Source organism: Schistocerca nitens, chromosome 7, assembly GCF_023898315.1.
Source record: "Schistocerca nitens isolate TAMUIC-IGC-003100 chromosome 7, iqSchNite1.1, whole genome shotgun sequence".
Taxonomy (NCBI): Eukaryota; Metazoa; Arthropoda; class Insecta; order Orthoptera; family Acrididae; genus Schistocerca; species Schistocerca nitens.
The window spans coordinates 18441342-18457077 of record NC_064620.1 but is presented as its reverse complement, the minus strand read 5'-3'; positions in this window follow the sequence as shown (position 1 = coordinate 18457077).

Here is a 15736-nt window from a genome sequence, read left to right as displayed (position 1 = left end):
CTCTACATTGTCACACAGATAACAAAATGGGAGATATCGAAACAGATGATAGAGGGATAGAAAAACAATTAAAATCGCTCAAAAGAGGAAAGGCCTCTGGACCTGATGGGATACCAGTTCGATTGTACACAGAGTATGCGCAGGAACTTGCCCCCCTTCTTGCAGCGGTGTACCGTAGGTCTCTAGAAGAGCGTAGCGTTCCAAAAGATTGGAAAAGGGCACAGGTCATCCCCGTTTTCAAGAAGGGACATCGAACAGATGTGCAGAACTATAGACCTATATCTCTAACGTCGATCAGTTGTAGAATTTTGGAACACGTATTATTTTTTCTGGAGACTAGAAATCTACTCTGTAGGAATCAGCATAGGTTTCAAAAAAGACGATCGTGTGAAACCCAGCTCGCGCTATTCGTCCACGAGACTCAGAGGGCCATAAACACGGGTTCCCAGGTAGATACCGTGTTTCTTGACTTCCTCAAGGCGTTCGATACAGTTCCCCACAGTTGTTTAATGAAGAAAGTAAGAGCATACGGACTACCGGACTAATTGTGTGATTGGATTAAAGAGTTCCTAGATAACAGGACGCAGCATGTCATTCTCAATGCAGAGAAGTCTTCCGAAGTAAGAGTGATTTCAGGCGTGCCGCAGGGAAGTGTCGCAGGACCGTTGCTTTTCACAATATATATAAATGACCTTATGGATAACATCGGAAGTTCGCTGAGGCTTTTTGCGGATGATGCTGTAGTATATCAAGAGGTTGTAAAAATGGAAAATTGAAGTGAAATGCAGGAGGATCTGCAAGGAATGACGCATGGTGCAGAGAATGGCAATTGAATCTCAATGTAGACAAGTGTAATGTGCTGCGAATACATAGAAAGAAAGATCCTTTATCATTTAGCTACAATATAGCAGGTCAGCAACTGGAAGTAGTTAATTCCATAAATTATCTGGGAGTAGGCACTTGCATGGATTTAAAATGGAATGATCATATAAAGTTGATCGTTGGTAAAGCAGATGCCAGACTGAGATTCATTGGAAGAATCGCAAGGAAATGCAGTCCGAAAACAAAGGAAGTAGGTTACAGTACAGTTGTTCGCCCACTGCTTGAATACTGCTCAGCAGTGTGGGATCCGTACCAGATAGGGTTGATAGAAGAGATAGAGAAGATCCAACGGAGAGCAGCGCGCTTCGTTACAGGATCGTTTAGTAATCGCGAAAGCGTTACGGAGATGACAGATAAACTCCAGTGGAAGACTCTGCAAGAGAGACGCTCAGTAGCTCGGTACGGGCTTTTGTTGAAGTTTCGAGAACATACCTTCACCGAGGAGCCAAGCAGTATATTGCTCCCTCCTACCTATATCACGCGAAGAGGCCATGAGGATAAAATCAGAGAGATTAGAACCCACACGGAGGCATACCGACAATCTTTCTTTCGGCGAACAACACGAGACTGGAATAGAAGGGAGAACCGATAGAGGTACTCAGGGTACCCTCCGCCAGACACCGTAAGGTGGCTTGCGGAGTATGATGTAGATGTAGATGAATATGTTTCAGTCAATGTTACAGGCTTTTTCACAGTTATGAAGATAGTGTTTTCAGAAACAAAAGTAACTGGGATGGCAAACCAAATACACCGTAATTACATTATTATTTTGTAATGACTCACTAGACACCAAGGGTTCCTCGCATCAAATTACATAGAAAATATTTTTGATCAAGCTACAAAATTTTGTCAGCGTGAAACGGAACCTCTGATCTACTCTTATTGCACTCGAATATTTCAAGACAATGACTACGATGAGATAACACTTGAATTTATTATTCACAGTCTTATTTGTAATGTGCTAATTTTCATAGTAAATGCAATTTTTATGAAAACCTTGTTAATTATAAATACGGTTAACTGAACTTTTTTAATGCAATACGCAAAGTAAATTACTAGGGAGCTAATCGGCAGTTCTGATCATAATGACACCACCCATTAGCAAGACTGACATCACGACTTTCCAATAAAGTACTTTGATTTATCTGAAACCAATTAACTTACGAGATTATTAACATTGAAGTTTATGAAGCCACGTTTTACACCGCAGATCTTGCTCTGTACTTATTAAATTTCGACCTTTTGTAGTCTTTTGTTGACTTAATTTTTATGCACAAAATAACATACTCACTAACTGATTAGCTATTAATTAAGACTTTTGCATAATTTACCATAATTTTCAATATGGTGCTTGTAGTCAAAGTACCTTTTCATAAGCTATTCTAATTTGTTAACCCACAACGTATTTCGTAAAACAAATTACTATTAATACTTGCAATACATCCCTAGTGGCAAAATATAAGCTAAAACATAACACTCAGCACAGAAAACTACCGGAAAGAACTAGACATTATTCTACAAATAGCACAAAACAACGGGTACAATAGTAATCTACTCACAAAGTTAAACAAAAAAATTTAAACAACAAGTACAGTCAATAAACATGAAAATACTCAGCCAAAAACAACAGCAAAACAAAACACCACACAAACACACACACAGCAGCAGAACCATAACGACGCAAAGTATACATGAAAACAAAACAGAAGATTGAAGATGGTACACAGTGACCTACAAGCACAAATTCAAACATAAAATAACAAACATTTTCCAAAGACAAAGTATAAACATACTGTTCAAAATAGACAATTCGGTCCAAAAGTAGGTTCCAAAAATAACAAAAGACACAGAAGTCTACCAGGAACCAGCAATATGCCAACTAAATTGCAACACGTGTGGTGGAAGACATGTAGGACAAACCAGCAGAACATTCGACACCCAGTACAAAGAACATACTATAGCATAGAAATATGGGACAAGCCACTCAACTTTTGCAGAACATTTAAGAGATAATAGTCGCAAACATACTGCATGGGAGAAAGATATGATAATAGATTAAATAACTTTCTTACAAGGAAATTACCACATATTCAAAACATATTCTGAAAGGAAGATACTACTAAATGACCAAGTGAACACGAGTAACTACTCACTTTTTACACTGATTGATTATATAGCAGACAAAACCTAAACATAAATCCCATTTCTTTTGCAAGAATATAAATGCATGAAACAAATAAATTATTAAATAAATATAAAAAATAAAATAAACACACACACGCACAGAGAGAGAGAGAGAGAGAGAGAGAGAGAGAGAGAGAAAGAGGGAGAGATCTTACATCAGTACACATAATGTTACCAAAAACCAGTTGAAAGCAGAGCCTGAGAAAGCTGGCAACACATGCACAAACAAATGACACTATAGACACAAAAATGGCAGTTAAACTGCTATACGTTGCAAACATTGACCAAAAGGGAAAGTGCAAACTTTGCAAGTTTGCCGACTTAGAGAAAACTGTATGGCCTAAAAATACTGAATCAGACGCTGATCTGTAAGTACTTTCCTATTTCATTATAAAAACTTCAAAGAACTGTTTTCACTCGATAACCTGTAAGTGCAAACGATAGCCTACGTGCAAATGAAAAAAAAAATCGTGTAATATTTTAGAATGCCCACTGAAGATGCATTGTGATTAAGGAGAAACGCATCTGGGTGCTCAAGATAAATAAAAAACACTTGATGTGCACTATGCAAAACGCGTTTTTCTTTTGAACTAATGTAACTTGCATACAGCTGCTGCGAAATTGGGCAGCACAAGAAACTTGTTATAACCTAGTAATTTTTCAGATGGCTTTACAGTTTCCGAGATCACAATATGTTCACACGCCAGCCTTCAAATAGTCGGACGCCACCTGAAATTTTCAGTCTGGAACCATCATCTAAGCGAGCTCTCGATAAGCTGTGGCTAGTGTGGGTTATGTTGAAATCGATTCTTGAGTTCGCGACCTATATCTACAATGCTGACAACTACCGTGTTCACACAAATACAACTATTCAGTGATCGCACAATGTTCACAGAAATAAATTTATAAATATTTCGCAAGACTTTGGTCATAGAGACTCGGAGGGCTTAAGCGCAATGCAGGTAGGCACTGTCACAAGTCGAGTTTGGTTTCATTTATTATATTTTAATTTATCCTGTCACGGTCACCTGTCAGTGCCCCAGAAAGGTTGGGGGCGGAGGGGTGGGGGTGAAAACATAGGGAATAATCTTTTTATCAGTTTTCTTAAACACAGGGCTCACACACACACTGCTAATGATATAAGCAAGTGGATCGGAATATTTGATGACAGTGTGGCTAGATCGCACGTACTGTTTCCCCTTGGCGCTAATCTACCCATATAATTTAATCATTTAGTTGTTATGTAATTAGCTGCAGGTCGGTGAAATATGCACGTAATGAGGACCACAAATATCTGGTTAAGGTCCACTTATAGTCTACGATAAAACACTTTCCAGACATTGTTTTACTCATACAGTAGTCGTAAGTGTCAATTAGCACTTCAGCCATGGTGATCTTTCTTTCTGAAGCAGCCTCTTGCATTGGATTTCAATAAAACATGAAAACAGGAATGATCTTTATACTAAATAACTATCCAATGCGTGTTATTAATAATAAATGTATTATTCCTCATAAACATGAACACAAATTACAGGCTCGTGAAAAGACCCCTATTCACACTACTCTTTAAAAAACCAAACCTCCATCGTCGGGAAAGTAATCTGATACCATCCGCACAAAACAGGCATTGTACTTCTTGTAATGTTAAGCTGGAGGAATTGAAGACATAATAGAATGGAGTGAACCTAAATTGATACAGCAGCCTGTCTCCAAATTCTTTATGATTCGGAACCTCTTCAAGCCTACCCTGGTTTTTGTGAATACGGGGCGTGCGGAGTGGTACAAACGGACGTCCTGACTAACCTCAAACTGTAGAAAATAATGTAGCACAGTATATAAATCGCAACTATTTGATCCGTCATGTTGCACGTCGTTAAAGACTGTTTACAATCATGGCTCTCCGTCAAACAAATGTAATTTTATCGCCGGCCGCGGTGGTCTCGCGGTTCTAGGCGCGCAGTCCGGAACCGTGCGACTGCTACGGTCGCAGGTTCGAATCCTGCCTCGGACATGGATGTGTGTGATGTCCTTAGGTTAGTTAGGTTTAAGTAGTTCTAAGTTCTAGGGGACTAATGACCACCGCAGTTGAGTCCCATAGTGCTCAGAGCCATTTTGTAATTTTATCAGAATAGCATTCTCCATCAAGCATAGCTCCAGAACGAGAGACGTCTTAGTACTTCGAATGTAATGCATCTCTCTCACGACTGCCTGACTTCCTTACGAACGAGGAACCACAGGCCATTCTCAACTGCCAAAACACGCCATTGGCTAATGGGCAACTGCCCCCCCCCCCCCCCCCGCCTCCTAGACTAACTTTCTGATGAGGAGGTTAAGTAGTGTTGGTGAAAGTATCCGAATCGATACATACCGAAATACTGAAACTGGCTGGGTCAATATCTTAGAGATAGTTGTCAAATAAATATTATAGTTCTTGGAAAAGGAAATAGATGTTGGAGAAATGAAAGGGCCAATAAACAGTCGTCTTTCTCAGACATCTACATTTAACAGATGCATGTAAGACACACCTGTCACTTTTCGTGAAGGGGAGGTGACATACAGTATGAAAGAAAGAAAAAATTCCAATTAGGCGGCCAAACCGATGCCTGGGATCGCCCAACCAACGATTCCACAAGATATTCAATGAAGGAACCACTGCGTTACCTCGCTAACAGTAGTAGTCGGAAGTCTGCTAGAACTGATATGACGTTGAAACACGTCACGTCTAGCACAAGGGTGGAATTCTTTAGCTTTTCGAGGTTGCTGGAGGTGATGAATAAATACAAAGTTTGTGCAAAAAAGGGCGGTCAGAAAATTGTCTCCAAGCTCTTATTATTTTGTTCAAACGCTGTGCTCCCGGTGACTCCATCAACTTCCATTTTGAACGAGCTACAGCGTCACTGAATACAAAGATATTATGCGGAAAATGAAGTAATTTATTTAAATTGCTCCATTACTCGGAAAAAAGTTTCATTTTGACTCTCATTTGGATGTGGCTTTTCTTACTTTATAGTATATTTACTAGAACGGGAAGTTGAATGTTGGCTGCTGTTGGGTCTGTATCTGAAGTAATGATATACTGTCAGCGGTTGCATTGGACGCACTCTATCCGATTCGTTATTTGCACTGAGCAATTAGCTGTCCCGCTCATGAATTTTTATAAGACGCGCGCCACTGTCTTTTGCATAAATCAGATAACGGCTGTTGATTTCGCGACCGCATAGACGGATGGAGGGCGCGTTCTGCGGCCTGCCCCTTGTACGCTGCTCGGCGTGTTCATTAGTGCAGCTCCGTTCTCAATTTGTGCTTAGCCGAGCAGGACATGACGTGCTCACTGTAAGTACGAAAATTTCTTTATCTAGTAACGTGGGAACTCACACTGATTTACTCTCTGCAAGCATTAAGGCTTCTTGTGTGATGTGGAGTCAAGTTCAAAGGCTTCGTTCCCCATTCCGAGACGGCTGATAATGTTTCTTGTGCAGTTCTTGGCTTAATAGATGCAAATCTTATCCTTTGGCCTACAGGAGGAGGAACGCTATAAATATATTTGAAGAGGGTACATAAATTTAGGGGAATTAATTTGGCTGCGAACAAACTTCCAAATGTTCGCTCGTCCTGCGTAAGTGGATTGTATATATATCACAATATTCCAGAGAAGATGAGGCTGACGAGGCGAGGGAAAGCTTAACTGTAAGTAGCAAAGTTTGGTGAGTCGGTGGTGAAGTAATTGGACCCGCATCTTGGTTTAGAGTTCTTCAAATCCTCTTTCGGCCGTACTAGTTCAGAATTTCCGTAGGCTCCTAAAGGCGCGTAATGCACAAAGTCCTTTGTAAAAGCCTCGAAAATTTCCCTCCCCAACTTTCCCAAACTTATCTTAAGATTCATTCCGTCGTCGACGGGAAGTTGAAATCAGTATTCCTTATCGAGTCCAGTCTTGGATTCTGTCTCTGATGACCTGGTTGTCTACAGTCCTTACGCCTGTAGGTAAGTTTATATACCCGTATTCCACCATCTGAGCCGTAAAAAACTTTTCGCAGTGCCTAAGGGAGCATCGTGTAAAGATCTCAAGAATATTTCTATGTTTACTCCAGAAACCGTTTCTCTTAATTTTCACTTGATCTTACACCAACTAAATTTACTTGTGCAAGTCACGTTTTGATATGCGGTAGTTGTAAGGTCCCCTGTTACTAATCGGTTAATGCGAATTTATTGACCATGTTCGCTTGATCCTAAAAGTAACAAGAAATTTTCGAAAGACAATTCGTTTTCGAAACGAATTACCGGTTAGTGAGGAGAGGGATGCAAGAAGTTATCCTTACGAACAACTTATTTCACTCCCTGTACTTACTTCTTACGTGAATTTCAATTAACATATTTAAAACAGTGCAGTCACACACGGCCAAGTACGACACGAAAAGAGCACCACGAAACTTGAATATTCCACAACGAAACTCAAATGAAATAATTTAGAAGTAATTAAATGGTCGCCAGTCATATTGGACAATAAATGTTCAGCGCATAAACGATAATTGGAGCAGCAATGACTATTTATTTGATTAACTAAGCATGTTAAAATAGAAAGTTCGCACATATGTTTCCAACAACACAACACCGTGCAAAGTAATAATTTGGCATGGGTAATAGTCCCTCATTACCAAAAAATAATTGGCCGCTGAAAGCCTTTTTTGTTATAGTAAGAGTTACGTAATCTCACAGTAACGTTTACTTGTACGCACAGAAATTGTGGAATTTGCAAGTGGATCTCATTTACATTGCCAATTTCGACTAATGTAGATCTCACCTTGATGCACAAATCACAGTTAACCTTCTGCACAATCGCAAAATCCAAGCCAACATAAAACAACAATTCGGCAAACACTATAAAATAAAAGGTGCATAATTAGTATATTCTACTACTTGAGTTTTAGTTAGCCAGTACTACTTACAATTAATTAAGTTTACTTTACAGTTCATTTAGATTCAAGAATGAAATTTACCTCTCTTTATTCTTATAGAACAGAACACTTAACTTACTGAGGCATTATTAACAATTACTCTCAGTTATTCTTTCAGCAAGAAAACAACCTGGCAGTATTATTCTTTCTTACTAATGTTCTTTTAACTTTCAACAACGACATTCGGATATTTGATATCAGGAAAGGATTTGGACGCTATAAAGACGACAATGACATGGGACAGTTACTAGATGTCCGCCTCCGGTAGCTGCGTGATCAGCGTGAGAGAATGTCAATCCTAAAGGCCCGGGTTCGATTCCCGGCTGGGTCGGAGATTTTCTTTGCTCAGGGACTGGGTGTTGTGTTGTCCTAATCATCATCATTGCATCCCCATCGACGCGCAAGTCGCCGAAGTAGCGTCAAATCGAAACGCTTGCACTAGGCGAACGGTCTACCCGACGGGAGGCCCTAGTCACACAACATTTATTATATTTATTAGATTAGGACTGTAAAATTCTGACATATTACACTTGTCACTGAACGAGAAATTCACTAGAAGTCACTGGATAATACTTCGTAATGTCTGGAACATGAGCGAAATAAAACGATCTTAGATTTCGTGGTAGATGTTGAGACGATTCTTCGCCGGCCCTGGTGGCCGAGCGGTTCTAGGCGCTTCAGTCTGGAACCGCGTGACCGCTACGGTCGCAGGTTCGAATCCTGCCTCGGGCATGGATGTGTGTGATGTCCTTAGGTTAGTTAGGTTTAAGTAGTTCTAAGTTCTAGGGGAATGATGACCTCAGATGTGAAGTCCCATAGTGCTCAGAGCCATTTGAACCATTTTTGAACGATTCTTCGCTCTCGTCGACAGTGCTCCAGTTGCTCCACTCTGTGGTTTGCAGTGACCAGATGTGGGCCAGGACCCACCTACAGCTGTCAGGCTTGGTGCTTCGCAGCTGACAGCCTGGCCCCACACCGGCCTGACTTTCCACAGTACGCGCTGCTCGTGTCTGCGCCCTCCCTTTTAGTTTCGCACCGCTGTAGGTGTGTGACGCTCCCGGGCTGACGTCACACTACTGCGTCCAGTGACGGCGCTAGCATTTTAACTTCACTCTTTGACAAACGTGGAGGTAGCGCACCTAACACTGAATTGCAGATCCAGCTTTCCTTAGCGTTGTTCCAAAACTTTGCACATTTGTCGTTTGACACTGTTCACTGGATTTTCATTACAAAGAGCAGGAAAGTCGAGAGTAGGACACTAATTGCGGATGACCTGAAGAAAGACTGGCACTCACAGTCTGATCGCTTGCAACTGGAGGCATTTACGTTCGTGATGTTTTTCTTATTCCAACAGCTGCTATATCTCAGGTTCTGATTTCTGCAGTGTCAAACAAGAAACACTTCGAGAATTTTATTAAAGTTAATATCAGAAAGACAATGTCAGTTAAACGTCACTAATGAAATGTAACTACCCATACGACAGGTCACATAGGCTACTTAATAAAATCTGCTATATCGTTTGTTAGAGGCAGATAACGTGATCTCGCGTAAACCAAATCTCTAACCTAACAGTGATACACCACCGATGTAGTTACAAATACCAATCAAGTCTTTCGTATATTTTTAATTTTAATTAGCATAATATACACATATTCGTAATGCTTTACTTTCAGGGAAATTTATTGTTCTTTTCCTTTACAATATTGTAAAATATAAATCTTGTGCTTATTCGCTTCAGTCCCACCTCATGCTAGTATCTAATGAATTTTTTCTTCTGCTTACGTCAGCAGTTGGACATTTGAGGGCTCGACTTTTGTTATAAATATAAGTTATACCAGTGACGGCACGTGATGGCGGCGAATGGGGCACGAACGCCGGCCGCAGAGGGGCGATGGTTGAAGTACTGGATGCGTTACGTCAATAACAGCCAGTCAGCCACACGGTACAGAGAAAAAGCTAGACTCTAGAAAGCAGTTTCTCAAATTACGTTTAAACAGCACACAGATTGCCCTCTTTGGACATTTGAAGAAAACTCGTAGAGCGTAACCATAGTACGTGACGCCATTCGTTTCTAAGGAGATGGCGTGAAGGTATCGATATGCACCATCCATCACTGGTGCAGAACGACGTCAAAAATACGACACCAACTGACCGCCCAAGTGTGCCAGGATGCAGGTAAGAAAAGTAAAACCCGCTGAGGAACGTCGTGAAGTAACCATCATGACGACTGGCCACAGAAGCTCGAGTAATTTTAGGTGTAAACTAGTGTAATACGTAAAATTAGCAATTCGATTCGCGGATTGCCGTAAAAGCACCAGGGAAGCGTAGAATCTAAAGGTCACAAGCTATAAAATAACAGGTCACACATTAAAAATAAGAACTGCGTCGTTTCAGTTATGAAACTAAAACTACGTATAGGATAAAACTGTTGAAAAGCATGTGAGTAGCGGAATAAAAATGCAATGACATTAAAATTAGAAATTTAAGTAAGAAATAATTGGATGTTGAGGTGTAAAAACAGGAGAGCAAAAGCGTTCTATGTAAGTCATCGAAGAGGTCAAAAAAATACGTTTTTCTGAAGTCTAACTGATCCTTCAGTATGGAGAAAGATTTATTTTCGTAAAGACCATACATTTATCTCTCTTCAGTAACACTGTGGCGGTCAGCTGTTGTCGCATCTTTGTCACCGTCCTCCACCAGCTCTGGATGGTGCATCTCCATGAAACCAAAAGTGTCACATAGCTCTATCTTTGATATGATTACGCTCTACAAGTTTTCTTCAAATTTCAACAAAGGCAATATGTGTACTAGAGGACGTTTTCAGTTGGCTATCTCCTATATATTCTCCTACCTCTTTTTACAGTTAATTTGACGATACTGTTCCGTTCACAGCCACCGCCTACCATCACTAATATAACTTATTCTAATTTTGGTCATATTTTACGTATCTTGCATTAATTATTATTATTATTATTATTATTATTGTGGTCTTCAGTCCGAAGACTAGTTTGATGCATCTCTCCATGCTACTCTATCCTGTGCAAGCTTCTTCATCTCCCAGTACCTACTGCAACCTACATCCTTCTGAATCTGCTTAGTGTATTCATCTCTTGGTCTCCCTCTACGATTTTTACCCCCCACGCTGCCCTCCATTACTAAATTGGAGATCCCTTGATGCCTCAGAATATGCCCTACCAACCGATCCCTTCTTCTAGTCAAGTAATGCCACAAATTTCTCTTCTACCCAATTCTATTCAATACCTGCTCATTAGTTTGTGATCTACCCATCTAATCTTCAGCATTCTTCTGTAGCACCACATTTCGTAAGCTTCTATTCTCTTCTTGTCCAAACTGTTTATCGTCCACGTTTCACTTCCATACATGGCTACACTCCATACAAATACTTTCAGAAACGACTTCCTGACACTTAAATCTATACTCGATGTTAACAAATTTCTCTTCTTCAGAAACGCTTTCCTTGCCATTGCCATTCTACATTTTATATCCTCTCTACTTCAAAAATCATCTGTTATTTTGCTCCCGAAATAGCAAAACTCATTTACTGCTTTAAGTGTCTCATTTCATAATCTAATCCCCTCAGCATCACCCGATTTAATTTGACTACATTCCATTATCCTCGTTTTGCTTTTGTTGATGTTCATCTTAAATCCTCCTTTTAAGACACTGTCCATTCCGTTCAGCTGCTCTCCCAGGTCCTTTGCTGTCTCTGACAGAATTACATTGTCATCGGCAAACCTCAAACTTTTTATTACTTCTCCATGGATTTTAATTCCTACTCCACATTTTTCTTTTGTTTCCTTCACCGCTTGCTCAATATACAGATTGAATAACATCGGGGAAGGCTACAACCCTGTCTCACTCCCTTCCCAACCACTGCTTCCCTTCCATGTCCCTCGACTCTTATAACTGCCATCTGCTTTCTGTACAAATTGTAAATAGCCTTTCGCTCCTGTATTTTACCCTGCCACCTTTAGAATTCGAAAAAGGGTATTCCAGTCAACATTGTCAAAAGCTTTCTGTAAGTCTACAAATGCTAGAAACGTAGGTTTGCCTTTCCTCAATCTATTTTCTAAGATAAGTCGTAGGGTCAGTATTGCCTCCCGTGTTCCAACATTTCTACGGAATCCAGACTTATCTTCCCCGAGGTCGGCTTCTACCAGTTTTTCCATTCGTCTGTAAAGAATTCGTGTTAGAATTTTGCAGCCGTGGCTTATTAAACTGATAGTTCGCTAATTTTCGCATCTGTCAACACCTGCTTTCTTTGGGATTGGAATTATTATATTCTTCTTGAAGTCTGAGGGTATTTCGCCTGTCTCATACATCTTGCTCACCAGATGGTAGAGTTTTGTCAGGGCTTGCTCTCACAAGGCCAGCAGTAGTTCAACTCCCGGGGCCTTGTTTCGACTTAGGTCTTTTAGTGCTCTGTCAAACTCTTCACACAGTATCATATCTCCCATTTCATCTTCATCTACATCCTCTACCATTTCCATAATATTATCCTCAAGAACATCGCCCCTGTGTAGACCCTCTATATACCCCTTCCACCTTTCTGCTTTCCCTTCTTTGCGTAGAACTGGATTTCCATCTGAGCTCTTGATATTCATGCAATTGCTTCTATTTTCTCTAAAGGTCTCTTTAATTTTCCTGTAGGCAATATCTATCTTACCCCTAGTTATATACGCTTCTACATCCGTACATTTGTCCTCTAGCCATCCCTACTTACTGCTTTTTTTATATTTTGTGCTTTCATCAATTAAATTCAAAAACTGTTCTGTTACCCAATGATTTCTATTGGCCCTCGTCTTTTTACCTACTTGGTCCACTGCTGCCTTCACTATTTCATCTCTCAAGGCTACTCATTCTTCTTCTACCGTATTTCTTCCCCCCTCATTCTTGTCAATCGTCCCTAATGCTCTCCCTGAAACTCTCTACAGCCTCTGGTTCTGTCAGTTTATTAAGGTCCCATCTCCTTAAATTCCCACCTTTTTGCAGTTTCTTCAGTTTTAATCTACAGTTCATAACCAATAGATTGTGGTCAGAGTCCACATCTGCCCCTGGAAATGTCTTACAATTTAAAACCTGGTTCCTAAATCTCTGACTTACCATTATATAGTCTATATGAAACCTTCCAGTATCTCTAGGTTTCTTCCATGTATACAACCTTCTTTCTTGATTCTTGAACCAAGTATTAGCTACGATTAAGTTATGCTCTATGCAAAATTCTACCAGGCGGCTTCCTCTTTCATTCCTTACCCCTATTCCATAGTCACCTACTACGTTTCCTTCTCTTCCTTTTCCCACTGTCGAATTCCAGTCACCCATGACTATTAAATTTTCGTCTTCCTTCACTATCTGAATATTAGCGTGGTAGGCGTGGGCTTCGTATCTGTCTTGGCCAAAATAATGCGTTCACTATGCTGTTTGTAGAAGCTTACCCGCATTCCTATTTTTTATTCATTACTAAACCTACTCCTGCATTACCCCTGTTTGATTTTGTATTTATAACCCTGTATTCACCTGACCAAAAGTCTTGTTCCTCCTGCCACGGAACTTCAATAATTCCTACTATATCTAACTTTAACCTATCCATTTCCCTTTTTAAATTTTCTAATCTACCTGCCAGATTAAGGGATCTGACATTCCACGCTCCGATCCGTAGAACGCTAGTTTTCTTTCTCCTGATAACGACGTCCTCTTGAGTAGTTCCCGCCCGGAGATCCGAATGGGGGACTATTTTACCTCCGGAATATTTTACCCAAGAGAATGTCATCATCATTTAACCGTACAGTAAAGCTGCATGCCCTCGGGAAAAATTACGGCTGTAGTTTCCCCTTGCTTTCAGCCGTTCCCAGTACCAGCACAGCAGGGCCGTTTTGGTTAGTGTTTTAAGGTCAGATCAGTCAATCATCCAGACTGTTGCCCCTGCAACTACTGAAAAGGCTGCTGCCCCTCTTCAGGAACCACACGTTTGTCTGCCCTCTCAACTGATACCCCTCCGTTGTGGTTGCACCTACGGTGCGGCCATCTGTATCGCTGAGGCACGCAATTCTCCCCACCAACGGGAAGTTCCATGGTTCATGGGACGGGGAGGGGTATATAATGGTAAGGCCGAGATATAGGAACGAAGTTTTAAATTGTAAGACATTTCCAGGGGCAGATGTGGACTGGCCACAACCTATTGGTTATGAACTGTAGATTACAGCTGAAAAAACAGCAAAAATGTGGGAATAGAAGGAGACGGGACCTGGGTAAACTGAAAGAGTTTCAGAGAGAGAATTAGGAAACGATTGACTAGAACGGAGGAAAGGAATACAGTAGAAGAACAATGGGTAGCTTTGAGAGATGAAATAGTGAAGGCAGCAGAGGATCAAGTGGGTAAAAACACAAGAACTAGCAGGAATCCTTGTTGTTGTTGTTGTTGTTGTTGTTGTTGTTGTGGCCTTCAGTCCTTAGACTGGTATGATGCACTCTGCATGCTACTCTATCCTGTTCAAGCTTCTTCATCTCCCAGTACCTACTGCAACCTACATCCTTCTGAATCTGCTTAGTGTATTCATCTCTTGGTCTCCCTCTACGAGTTTTACCCTCCACGCTGCCCTCCAATACTAAATTGGTGATCCCTTGATGCCTCAGAATATGTCCTACCAACCGATCCCTTCTTCTAATCAAGTTGTGCCACAAATTTCTCTTCTCCCCGATTTTATTCAGTACCTCCTCATTAGTTACGTGATGAACCCATCTAATCTTCAGCATTCTTCTGTAGCACCACATTTCGAAAGCTTATATTCTCTTCTTGTGTAAACTATTTAGCCGGCCGCTGGTGGCCGAGCGGTTCTGGCGCTACAGTTTGGAACCGCGCGACCGCTACGGTTGCAGGTTCGAATCCTGCCTCGGGCATGGATGTGTTTGTTGTCCTTAGGTTAGTTAGGTTTAAGTAGTTCTAAACTCTAGGGGACTTATGACCTCAGCAGTTGAGTCCCATAGTATTCAGAGCCATTTTTTGTAAACTATTTACCGTCCATGTTTCACATCCATACATGGCTACACTCCATACAAATACCCTTAGAAAAGACTTCATCACACTTAAATCTATACTCGATGTTAACAAATTTCTCTTCTTCAGAAACGCTTTTCTTGCCATTGTTAGTCTACATTTTATATCCTCTCTACTTCAACAATCATCTGTTATTTTGCTCCCCGAATAGCAGAACTCATCTACTACTTTAAGTGTGTCATTTCCGAATCTAATTCCCTTAGCTTCATCCGGTTTAATTAGGCTTTATTCCATTATCCTCGTTTTGCTTTTGTTGACCTTCACCTTATATCCGTCTTTCAAGACACTGTCCATTCCGTTCAACTGCTCTTCCAGGTCCTTTGTTGTCTCTGACAGAATTACAATGTCATCGTCAAACCTCAAACTTTTTATTTCTTCTCCATGGATTTTAATTCCTACTCCAAATTTTTCTTTTGTTTCCTTTACTGCTTGCTCAATATACATATTGAATAAATCGGGGACAGGCTACAACCTGTCTCACTCCCTTCCCAACCGCTGCTTCCCTTTCATGCCCCTCGATTCTTATAACTTGTACAAATTGTAAATTCGCTCCCTGTATTTGACCCCTGCCACCTTCAGAATTTGAAAGAGAGTATTCCAGTCAACATTGTCAAAAGCTTTCTCTAAGTCTACAAATGCTAGA